The sequence below is a fragment of the Capra hircus genome, chromosome 22 (genome assembly GCF_001704415.2).
Source record: "Capra hircus breed San Clemente chromosome 22, ASM170441v1, whole genome shotgun sequence".
NCBI classification, from domain to species: Eukaryota; Metazoa; Chordata; class Mammalia; order Artiodactyla; family Bovidae; genus Capra; species Capra hircus.
Genome location: NC_030829.1, coordinates 24,955,662 through 24,968,478, shown reverse-complemented (window position 1 = coordinate 24,968,478; position 12,817 = coordinate 24,955,662). Strand labels below are relative to the sequence as shown.

At 35.4% G+C, this 12,817-nt stretch overlaps 1 protein-coding gene across 1 annotated transcript in view; it reads left to right on the top strand.

Moving 5' to 3' along the window:
• The window catches only part of CNTN6 (contactin 6), a 324,176-nt gene that overhangs the window by 215,521 nt on the left and 95,838 nt on the right, over positions 1–12,817 (top strand). The window lies entirely within an intron of this gene.

The window sequence follows — 12,817 nt, the reverse complement described above, 5'->3', positions numbered from 1 at the left end:
AGAAATAATGATTTACATTCAAAACTATGGGAAACATCCTTAAAAGTCTTCATCCTATTATTAAGCAAACATGCCAAGCAATCCAAATAATGTTCGTTTGTGTGGGCATGCTCAGTGGTGTCCGACTCTTTCTAGCACTAAGGAGTGTAGACTGCCAGGCTTCTCTGTCCATGGAATTTGCCAGGCAAGAATACTGGACTGAGTTGCCATTTCCTCCTCCAGGGGATCTTACAGACTCAGGGATGGAACTAATATCTTCTACATTTCCTGCAATGCAGGTGGGATTCTTTACCACTGAGCCACAGGGGAAGCCCAATCCAGATAATGCTGGTTACTAAATATTTTGTAATCAGCATTATTTGGCTCTATTTCCCTAGTGGCTCAGTGGTAAAGAATTTGCCTGCAATGCAAGAGCAGCAGGAGATATGGGTTCAATCCCTGTATTGGGAAGATCCACTGGAAGAGGAAATTGTAACCCACTCCACTATTCTTGCCTAGAGAATCCTGTGGACAGAGGAGCCTGGCAGGCTACAGTCCACAGGATCGCAAAGAATCAGAATTGACTGTCAGTTCAGTTGTTCAGTTGTGTCTGACTCTGCGAAACAACGGACTGAAGCATGCCAGGTTTCCCTGTCCCATCACCAACTTCAGGAGCTTGCTCAGACTCAGTCCATTGAGTCAGTGATGCCATCCAACCATCTCATCCTCTGTTGTCCCCTTCTCCTCCTGCTTTCAATCTTTTCCAGCAACAGGGTCTTTTCCAATGAGTCAGTTCTTCACATCAGGTGGCCAAAATATTGGAATTTCAGCTTCAGCATCAGTCCTTCCAATGAATATTCAGGATATCCTCTAGGATAACTGGTTTGGTCTCCTTGCAGTTCAAGAGACTCTCAAGAGTCTTCTCCAAAAACAGAGTGCAAAAGCATCAGTTCTTCAGTGTTCACCTTTCTTCATGGTCGAACTATCACATCCATACATGACTACTGGAAAAATCATAGCTTTGACTAGATGGACCTCTGTTGGCAAAGTAACGTCTCTGCTTCTTAATGTGCTGTCTAGGTTGGTCATAGCTTTTCTTCCAAGGAGCAAGCATCTTTCAATTTCAAGGCTGCATTCACCATCTGCAGTGATTTTGGAGCCCAAAAAATAGTTTCCCTCTGTTTCCATTATTTCCCCATCTATTTGCCATGAAATGATGGGACTAGTTGCCATAATCTTCATTTTTGAGTGTTGAATTTTAAGCCAGATTTTTCACTCTCCTCTTTTAATTTCATCAAGAGGCTCTTTAGTTCTTCTTCACTTTTTGCCAAAAGGATGGTGTCATCTGCATATCTGAGGTTATTGATATCTCTCCCAGCAATCTTGATTTCAGCTTGAGCTTCATCCAACCCAGTATTTTGCATCATGTTCTCTGCATAAAAGTTAAATAAGCAGGGTGACAGTACACAGTCTTAACATACTCCTTTCCAAATTTGTAACCAGTCCATTTTTCCATGTCTAGTTCTAACTGTTTCTTTTCGACCTGCATACAAATTTCTCAAGAGCAAGGCAGGTAGTCTGGTATTCCCATCTCTTAAGGAATTTTCCACAGTTTGTTGTGATCCATACAGTTAAAAGCTTAGTGTAGTCAATAAAGCAGAAGTAGATGTTTTTCTGGAATTCTCTTGCTTTTTCTATGATCCAATGGATGTTGGCAATTTGATCTCTGGTTCCTCTGCCTTTTCTAAATCTAGCTTGAACACCTGGAAATTCTCAGCTCATGGACTGTTGAATTTTACATATTTGCCCCATAGTATTTGTTCAATAAATAATTATAGATTGTTTAAATTATTTTAAGAGATTGACAAATGGGAGTTTTGTCAGTTTTTGTTTACTTGCCTTGAAAGACATGATGAACTTTCACCATTTTCAAGCTTTCTCAGAAATTAAAGTATATAAAACACCATAAAATAACAGAAAAATGCTTTGAAAATTTATTGATTTATTTATAAAGAAAATCATGCTTGGAGCTGGTGCATGGGGATGACCCAGAGAGATGTTATGGGGAGGGAGGTGGGAGGGGGGTTCATGTTTGGGAACGCATGTAAGAATTAAAGATTTTAAAATTAAAAAATAATAATAATAAATAAAACATTTTAAATCTTAAAAAAAAAAGAAAATCAATGAAAAATAGTATCTGAAAAGAATATTAATAGTTTATCATGTTTAGCATCAGGAAATATAGATTCCTGTAATTTAAAAAATACTCACATAATAAGTGAAAAAGATTGATGCTAGTTCTCAAGAATCTCATGTAAATAAATTACATGAGCTAACCATTTATAGCTAAGAATTTATATGATATGCCTAATCCTCTTAGTTGTGCAGGGTACCTCATATTTTTATTATATTTGAGGAAGATGATGAGGCTCAAAGTATATAAGTAACTGGTTCAATTTCATGCTTCTGATAAGAAAGAAAGGACACTTTAAATTTAGTGTCACCTGATTTTAAGTTCTGAACTTAGAAACTTTTGAGTAAATGGTAAGATAACTGCTCTCCAAGTTAGAGGAGGCAAGATGGAATTCTCAATTTTCTCAAAAGTTGTCTGAACATCGGCAAGCATCCCTCTTAACTGTTAAGAATTTCCATATCCTCATGCAAAAAAGATTAAATTGATATCTATCTCCTGTATTGTTTTGAAGATTACAGTGCATAATACATGTAAAAATATGGCAAATATGATGTGTATGTACAAAATAAAAATCCCTCAGTGATAAAGTGTATGTTCACTGTTAAGTTTATATATAAAAGAGCTGATGCACATAAAATAAAATTAAGGAAGAATGGGAAAATGATGAGAATTGGTTCACTGTACCTCTTAGAAAATTGTCAAGGAAATAATTGGTCTAGTAGAGTATGTCCCACAACATTTTATCTGACAAACCTAATCATTGTTGAGACTATATTTATTAAAGCTATTATTAATATGGAATTGAAATGCCTCAGTGTTAAAATGGAAAGTCTGAAGCATCCACAAGGACATGATAGTGTTAAAATGTTCTGCATAAGAAACATATATTCTGTGTAACTGAAGTGCAGATCTAGTTCTCATTTCTTCAGATGAACAGAATGTAGATGAAAATCCTTTATATATTTGGAAAATATTATGCAAATGTTAGCTACTAACAAAAAAGATTTTTCACTGTGCCCTCTGCAGTGGACATTTACCAAATACTCTACTGACTTTTCTGAATTTGCAACATTAACATACACACAAACAATGCACTCCCTAGAAAGTTACTAATTGATAAACATAATTAACAATCTGAAAAGAACAAAATCAACCTCCCTTTTTAAATGATAAATATCTATTTGCAGGTCTATTGCCAAGTGTTTTACAAACTATTGAATGATAATTATAAATCATGTTCTCTGACAACTCTTTATAAAAAATATTGCATGCAATACTTGATTTTGTTATATTTTTTTCAAGTCAATATGCTCCAAACAATGTTGGGACTGCTTTGTACAAATCCTTTTAAATCTTCTCATTCACTTTCTGAGGTACTACACTTCTCTGTAGTAAGTTGGATACACCCCAAACTGAAAAAGCGCATTGGTTCAGTGAGGAATAAAATCAAGAGTTCTTTCTCTTATCAACAATGTTTCTAAACACTTTTGCTAACTAATTACTGACTACTATTTATGCTATAAATTAAATATTCATTAAACTAAGGTTTATATATTTTAGTTAATGAGAAAGGAGGGGAAGTAGAGGGCGGTTAAGGAAATTAGTAGGTGAATAAGAAAGAGGAACACACACACACACACACAAAATAACATAAATCATTGCCACATCATATTCACCTTTTTTTAAAAGGACTTTAAACAGTTTCTGAAATACAGACTGGTTTTCATGAAATATTTGAGGAACTATTTTCTAAGTAGCTAGGAAATAATTCCCTTTATCCTGGGAATATTCCTTCTCTTGAATGGGTAGATTATTTTGGAATTTTTCTTGCTAATTGGCCTCTAAGCTTCCTGGGTCTGTGGTTTGGTAACTGTCACTAATTTTGGAAAATTTCCAGTCATTCTTACTTCAAATATTTATTCTGTTAATTCTCTCTTTGCTCTCCTTTGGTGTTCCCATTAGACATTTGTTTCACCATTTGTAGTTGCCCCCATTTCCTGGATACTCCATTCTTTCTTTCTTTCTCTTCACATTTTAATTGGGGATGTTTCCATTGACATTTCTTCTCATTCACTTACTCTTTTCTTAGTCATGTTCAGTCCGCTGGTAAACCCATCAAAGACATTGTCATTTACATTATAGTGTTTTTATATCTATTACTTCCTTTTGATCCTTTCTTAGAATTTCTTTTTTTTTTTTTCTGCTACATTAATCCTCTGTTTTTTCATGCTGTCTGCTTTTTCCATTAGAGCCCTTAACATATTAATTTTAATAGTTTCAAATTCCCAATGTGATAATTTAAAAATATTTGCCATATTTGAGTTTGGTTCCACTGTTTGCTTTTCTCTGCAGAATGTGCATTTTAATTGGTCTTTTATATATTTTTGTTGTTAAAAACCTAGTAGGATGTAACAGGTAAAAGTAAGTGATTTTACACTAGATTTTAGTGTAAACTTTTATGTTTATCTGGCAAGGAGTTAGGCTGTGTTTATTTACTGTTTGCCGTAGCTGTGGTTTCAGAGGCTAAAACTCCCTCTTGTTTTTCTTTGTTTTCCCTGTTATCTTCAGGTTTCCCTAGAGACTTTCTTAATCAGAGACTCAGGTCTGCAGTTTCTTTACCTTTAACCCCTAGCTATTTATTCAGAAGACCTACTGATGATATGAGTGTCCTTGTTAGCTAAGTTTAACATCTCAATAATTTATGGATCTGTTTCTGTTAACTGTTTTTGCTTCTAATCATGGTTCCTATTTTTTTTTAATGCTTTTCAGGCTATCTAATAATTTAATTTAATTTGAGATATAATAAATATTATGTTGTTAAAAGCTGGACTGTTGTGTATTTCTTTCAAGTATTGGATTTTATTGATAGGAATTAAGTTGCAGTGAATCTGCTTGACCTCTCTGTAGCTTATTCTTAAACTTCCTTGAGTATGGAGTAGATGTTAGTCTAAGGCTAATTTAGTTCTAAGATGCTTCTTCCTATCAATTGCTCTAAAATGTTTACTATCTCTCTTCTCTAGCATGTTAGAACTCCAACATCTTTCAGCCCTGTTTGTACTCGGAAAATTGTTCTTTGCCCAGCCTCATTTTTCATTCTTCTGTAGATTTCTGGAGCGCTTTCTTTTTCTAGTCCCATTGGCTCTGATACTCTGCTCTGCAATCCCAGCCACTTCAGTCACCTTGTGTCTCCTAACTCAGTGATGAAGTCTTGTCCTATTTATGTTTGCTTCTTCATTCAGTGTTCTAGAAAGTACCTGGAGGTAAAAAACCTGGGATATCAATGGCTTACTTTGTACCTTTCCCATCCTTTAGGGATCACAGTTTTATGCTGCCCATTGTTACTTCCCTGGAATCAGGTTTGTTTCCCATTATATTTGTCCAGTTTTCTTATTGTTTCTGGTAGGAGACTAAATGCAGGTCCAGTTAATCCGACAGTGCTAAATTCCAGATTTTTTTTTTTTTAAGGCTAATTTTGAAGGTAAAAAGTGAAGTTTAGAGAAATGAAATAATTGATATACGTAAGTTGTAAATTTGAAATTCAAATTAAAAATCATTGATTCTGACTTCAAAACTCATGCTTTTATCCATTTAATATTTACATCAAATTATCTTTTTAATATACAAATTAATTCTCCATGTGCGAATGCAGTTAGCCCTCAATTCTGTAAATGTTTTCCTTTAAAAGTCTTGAAAAATTTCAGCAAAATGGTAAAAAAGATGTTATCTGAGAATGAAATTATGGATATTTCATTGTGGATAGTAAAATTATAGATAGTAATCTGCAATTACTAATATTTCAGCAAATAACAAGTTTAATTTTATATATTAAAGTTTTTGATAATTCAAAAGATAACCTTTTCGAAATGCATTGTTTATGAATGAGAAGAAAAAACTCTCTCTAAAAATCAATCAGGGCCATTGCAGAGGATACACCCCACTGGTTTATATGTGGCAATGGTAATAGGTACTATTTATAAAAATCTAGGATAGATGATTAGAAAGAATACAGAAAATATACCAACCAACCTAGGGGGCTGCTGCAGTCATGCAGGCAGAGAGTGTGGAGAATGAGATCTTTGGAAGGCTGGCTAGAGTGTTTACTCAAAGACCCTAACTATCTTAAACCACCATGGGCTAATGTGAATATAGAATAATTGAGACAAAACTTCAGAAACCTGCTTGAACTTTAATTACTATGACTTTGGGGACATGTATCTCACTTTCTATGTTGGAGTTTCAGAGCTGACATGATCACAGCTTTCAATTCTCAGTTTTGTCTCATTTGTTTAACATGGCAGACTCTTAATTATCTAAGCTGCAAATTAATTGTATTGTGAAATGCCCTGAGAAACTCCTTGGATAGGTGCTATTCAAATATAGTATGATTGACTGATAGAGCTCTGTGTCTCCTTTCAAGAAAATATATGCCTTTGTTCTTAGTAAAGAAGTTAAAATGATACAATCATAACTCTATCACTTTCATAAACAACCAAACATATTTACTTTTCATTATTTTTCTTAACTTAATAACTTTGCTGTCAATGCTCTGGAATGCAAATAAAATTAGTCGCTTTACTCAGCGTTCCTGTGTGTTTTGAAGTCTTCACACAGAGGGCTATATTTATGTATAGACAATGATGTTTATGTATACAGGTATATCTTATTCATTATTTTCTAATTTATGAAGGAAAAGATACCCCAGCTTAGCTATTAATGTTAAGCAGTAAATATGAAGTCTCACCAAGTTGTTGTTATCTATTTCAGAACTTTCAGATGAAAGAGCAGCTATTTGACTTTGCTTTCTTTTACACATATGGACATCACTGAAGAGCTTACCACAGAAAGATTGCTCAGGATGCTCAGAATGACAGTAGCGTTTTAACACATTATTAGATTTTTGCAGAAACTAATGCCTGTGGTATTAATACATCTCTGGCCAATAATATGTTAATATTAAACTAGGTGAATTCAGGGTTTTCAGGATTTAAGCGCTTGCTTTAAAAAAATTCAGAGAGACATTTTAAAAATTTCCCATTTGAATGTCAGGAACACATGTACACCCATGGTGGATCCATGTGAATGTATGGTAAAACCAATACAATATTGTAAAGTAATTGGCCTCCAATAAATAAATAAATAAATAAATAAATAAATAAATAAATAAATTTTTTAAAAAGGGAAAGAAAAAAATAAAAAGAAATAAAAAGAAAAACTTTCCTCATTAAGTTAAATAGATAATGAATAAATTATTTTCTTATGAATAGCCTGTCCTGTTTGTCCCACAACATAGTATAATGAAGGTACTCTTCAGATTCTTTCTAACTACTTTGTGTTTTATTATGATTTTCTATTGGTTCGCATAAGATGATATGGTAAATTCTATGCAAATATGAGAACTGACAAGCATTCAAGCCAATCTTTGAAAAACTGAAAGACAGCAATCCTCAACAAAGGAACACATAAACACACATTTACCATAGGGCTGAAAGTTTTATCAGTGGATTCACTAACATTTCAAGGAAACACTGTGTTCTGGAAAGTGTATAGGCTTTGAAGAGATCAGGGTTTAAATACTCAGCCCCCCTGTCAAGTTCCCCTGGAGAAGGAAATGGCAACCCACTCCAGTATTCTTGTCTGGAGAATCCCATGAAGAGAGAAACCCTGTAGGCTACAGTTTATGGGATCGAAAGAGTTCAACACGACTTAGTGTTTGTTATCTTCCTTCCGCCATCAATACCTGGGCCACTGTGACCAGTTTTCCTATCTGTAAAACAAAGACAAAACTAGACGGACGAATAGATAGATAGGCAGGTGGACTATAGAGAGGACAGGATTGATGTAACGTGAAAGTGAAGTCGCTCAGTTGTCCGACTCTTTGTGACCCCATAGTCTGTAGCCTACCAGGCTCCCCAGTCCATGGAATTTTCCAAGCAAGAGTACTGGAGTGGATTGCCATCTCCTTCTCCAGGAGATCTTCCCAACCCAGGGATTAAACCCGGGTCTCCCGCATTGTGGGCAGATGCTTAAATAATTGTAAACTTCACCACTCCCTTATCATAATCCCTAGCTTATAATAGGCAATCAATGCATAATAACAATTAATAAACTGTGGTACTGTAATTGTCAGTGGTGCTTTGACTGAGAAGGTAAAAAGGAATACACAGGAGAGAGAGAGGGATTTCTGCATTATATTTCTTAGCGAACACAATCCTCAAGGACTTGCTCAGAACAATGGATTTACCATTTTAAAATAACATATTTATTCTCGATGAGGATTATTGACATTCTCTCATTCACTCACTTGGCAAATTAAGCTCCAGGTTCTATTAACTTAGTAAATATGCATTGAATATCTTATTCAATAGTTAATTCCTTTCTGCCTTCACTTATTCAGGAGGAATTCTAACAGCAGATGCTGGGCTAGGCCCTGGGGATATAAAGATAATAGAAAGACCCCAAGGAGTTCGCAGGCTACTGAAAATAGGATCAATGTAACAATGTGGATCACTTTTTGTTTTTTGTTTTTTTTTTTCCCCTAGAATCTGTTCTTTCCTTACAATGAAGGAAGATTCAAGAATACTCTGGGAACTTGCCTGATTATCTTTGCTCCAGGTTACTCCTTTTTAAACTGAGACTGGAAAGAGTCACTCTCAGTTTCTTTGGTAGAACTAATAAGAGACTGTTACTGAAGGAATTTTTGTGTGTGTCTCTGAGAAACAGAAGATTCTTGCCTCTTTCTCTCCCACTTTATTAATACCCCTTCCCCTCCGCCCAAATTTTAAAATAACTGTTTTAGAACAGAAAAGTCAGCTGACAGTATAGTAAAATCCCATTACCACACAGTTTCCCTATTATTAAAACTTTAAATTAAGATGGTACTTATGTTATAAATAATGAACAAACACGAATATGTCTTTATTAACTAAAGCCATGCTTTATTCAAATTTCCTTGGTTTTTATTTGATATCCTTTTTAATTCTAACATTCTATCCCAGGTACCATATTGAGTTTTCTTGTCTCCCTGGGCTCTTCTTGGCTGTAATTAACAGTGTCTCAGACATTTCTTGTTTTTGATAACCCTGAGAGTTTTGAGGAGTAGTGGTCAGTTTTATTGTGGGATGACCCACTATTGGAATTTGTTTGCTGTTTTCTTTAACTTTAACCTGAGGTTATGGGTTTTGAGCAAAAAGAGCGTAAAAGTAAAATGCCATTTTCACCCGTCATATCGAGGTTATTACTCTATCAGTATGATCTATGGCTGCTAATGCTGGCCTTCATCACTTGGCAGAAGTTTTGTCAGTGTTCTCCACTGTAAATCTACTCATTTTTCTCTTTTCCCATATTGAGTCTTTGGAATGGTCAAAGTATATCATTCATATCTAATGAGTAAGGGGTCATGATTCACTTCTAAGGTGTGAACCTATATAATTCATTTAGAATTCTTCCTCATGGGAGATTTTTCACTTTTCCATCCTCATTTATCAATTTATTCAGTCTTGTATTTATATAAATATCACATTGGATATTTATTTCACTTTTGGGTTATAATCCAATACTGCTTTGTTTTGATACTCAAATCGTTTCAGCATATTCTTTGTAAAACACTTTTAAAAATCCTTAAAAGTATATATTATGAATATATTTTCCATTAAACAGTTTGTTGTACTTTCATATGGAATGACAGTGGGACATTCAAATGCGCATTTTCAGCCAATCTCTTACTGATGGACATTTCAGTTCAGTTCAGTCACTCGGTTGTGTCCAACTCTTTGCGACCCCATGAACCGCAGCACGCCAGTCTTCCCTGTCCATCACCAACTTCCGGAGTCCACCCAAACCCATGTCCATTGTGTCAGTGATGCCATCCAACCATCTCATCCTCTGTCGTCCCCTTCTCCTCCTGCCCTCAATCTTTCCCAGCATCAGGGTCTTTTCCAATAAGTCAGCTCTCCACATCAGGTGGCCAAAGTATTGGAGTTTCAGCTTCAACATCAGTCCCTCCAATGAACACCAGGACTGACCCCCTTTAGGATGGACTGGTTGGATCTCCTTGCAGTCCAAGGGACTCTCAAGAGTCTTCTCCAACACCACAGTTCAAAAGCATCAATTCTTCGGCGCTCAGCTTTCTTCACAGTCCAACTCACATCCATACATGACTACTGGAAAAACCATAGCCTTGACTAGATGGACCTTTGTTGGCAAAGTTAATATCTCTGCTTTTTAATATGCTATCTAGGTTGGTCATAATTTTCCTTCCAAGGAGCAAGTGTCCTTTAATTTTATGGCTGCAATCACGATCCACAGTGATTTTGGAGCCCAGAAAAATAAAGTCTGACACTGTTTCCACTGTTTCCCCATCTATTTGCCATGAAGTGATGGGACCAGATGCCATGATCTTAATTTTCTGAATGTTGAGCTTTAAGCCAACTTTTTCACTCTCCTCTTTCACTTGCATCAAGAGGCCCTTTAGTTCCTCTTCACTTTCTGCCATAAGAGTAGTGTTATCTGCTTATCTGAGGTTATTGATATTTCTCCCAGCAATCTTGATTCCAGCTTGTGTTTCTTCCAGTCCAGCGTTTCTCATGATGTACTCTGCATATAAGTTAAATAGCAGGGTGACAATATACAGCCTTGATGTACTCCTTTTCCTATTTGGAACCAGTCTGTTGTTCCATGTCCAGTTCTAACTGTTGCTTCCTGAACTGCACATAGGTTTCTCAAGAGGCAGGTCAAGTGGTGTGGTATTCCCATCTCTTTCAGAATTTTCCAGTTTGTGGTGATCCACACAGTCAAAGACTTTGGCATAGTCAATAAAGCAGAAATAGATGTTTTTCTGGAACTCTCTTGCTTTTCCCATGATCCAGTGGATGTTGGCAATTTGATCTCTGGTTCCTCTGCCTTTTCTAAAACCAGCTTGAACATCAGGAAGTTCACAGTTCATGTACTACTGAAGCCTGGCTTGGAGAATTTTGAGCATTACTTTACTAGCATGTGAGATGAGTGCAATTGTGAGGTAGTTTGAGCATTCTTTGGCATTGCCTTTCTTTGGGATTGGAATGAAAACTGATCTTTTCCAGTCCTGTGGCCACTGCTGAGTTTTCCAAACTTGCTGGCATATTGAGTGTAGCACTTTCACAGCATCATCTTTCAGGATTTGAAATAGCTCAACTGGAATTCCATCGCCTCCACTAGCTTTGTTCATAGTGATGCTTCCTAAGGCCCACCTGACTTCACATTCCAGGATGTCTAGCTCTGGGTGAGTGGGAGTGATCACACCTTCGTGATTATCTGGGTCATGAAGATCTTTTTGGTACAGTTCTTCTGTGTATTCTTGCTACCTCTTCTTAATATCTTCTGTGGACATTTAATTTCTTTCTATTTTGTTTACAATTTTTTTTGTCATAAATAATGATGAAATGAATATTCTTGGGGCTGTAGTTTGTCCATATGCATGCAAACCTCTTCAGTATAATTTTAGAAAATTAAATTATTGAATAACAGTAATGTAAAAGTTAAAGCTTCTGATATGTGTTGGCAAATTTTCCTCAAGAACAAGTGCAGAGGGTCCATTTTCAAATGGACCAAATTACAAGTTGGGTCTCTTTTGATCTTACATACTGAATCCCAAAAGTCAAAGATTCCTTTCACTTTTTTTTTCCTATTTCAAAATCAAAATTGGATTTTTACATTGCTGTTTCAAAAATCAAATTAATCTAAAGGCCCTAAAAATCATCCAAGAAGAATATATATATATACTTCTGCAAGTAACTTTATCCTTTCCATTTCAGTCTACCATCACCTTTCTCAGGAGACTTACAAATCTTACTTTTTAAGTAACTGGCAATTGCAGGAGAGAAAGATTTCAGATCCAAGTTGGAACTGAACTGAAGGAAAAGAAGTTACTTCCATTTTTCCTGTTAACCTTGGAACCCATCTCTAGAAATTTTATTGGAATTTGGAGGCATCTCAATATGTTAAAACAAAAACAACTCTGATTTCATCTTCTGGCCCCTCGACAAAAGAAACTCTACCCCCTGATTATAAAATACATTAGTTAATTAGGTAAGGAATATATTTCTAAGCAACATTATACTGACCAAAAAGATGATTCTCATGCTGTAGCTGTTTAGCTCATGCAGGAGCAGCAAAGCATGGTAGTTTAGAGCTCAATCACTATGGAAAGAGACTTTAGTTCAAATCATTTTTTTTTGTAATTCACTGGGTGATATTGGACCTGTTACCAACCTATTCTATTCCCAATCTCCTTATCTACAAAATGTTAATAGTAAAAGTCTTGTGTCTTAAGAAATCATCATATAGTTTCAATGAAGCACTTAGCACAGTGCGTGGCATAGGTGATCAATAAATGTTAGATATATTAATAATAGAATGATTAAATATAACAAACCATATATAATGTCTCCTTAATTTCTTTATGTGAACGTTTATGATTATGAGCTGAGCTAAAGTCAAGCCCTATAATTTCTAAGGAATTCTAACTCTCAACATAATTTTGAAGGAACGTGAGCCTCCAGAACCTACCTTGACCAAAGTATAATTTCCTCTCCTGTAGGGCAACATAGCACTCATATACTTGGTGAAGTACTTATTTAGGATTAATATTATGTATTCATAAAACATTAT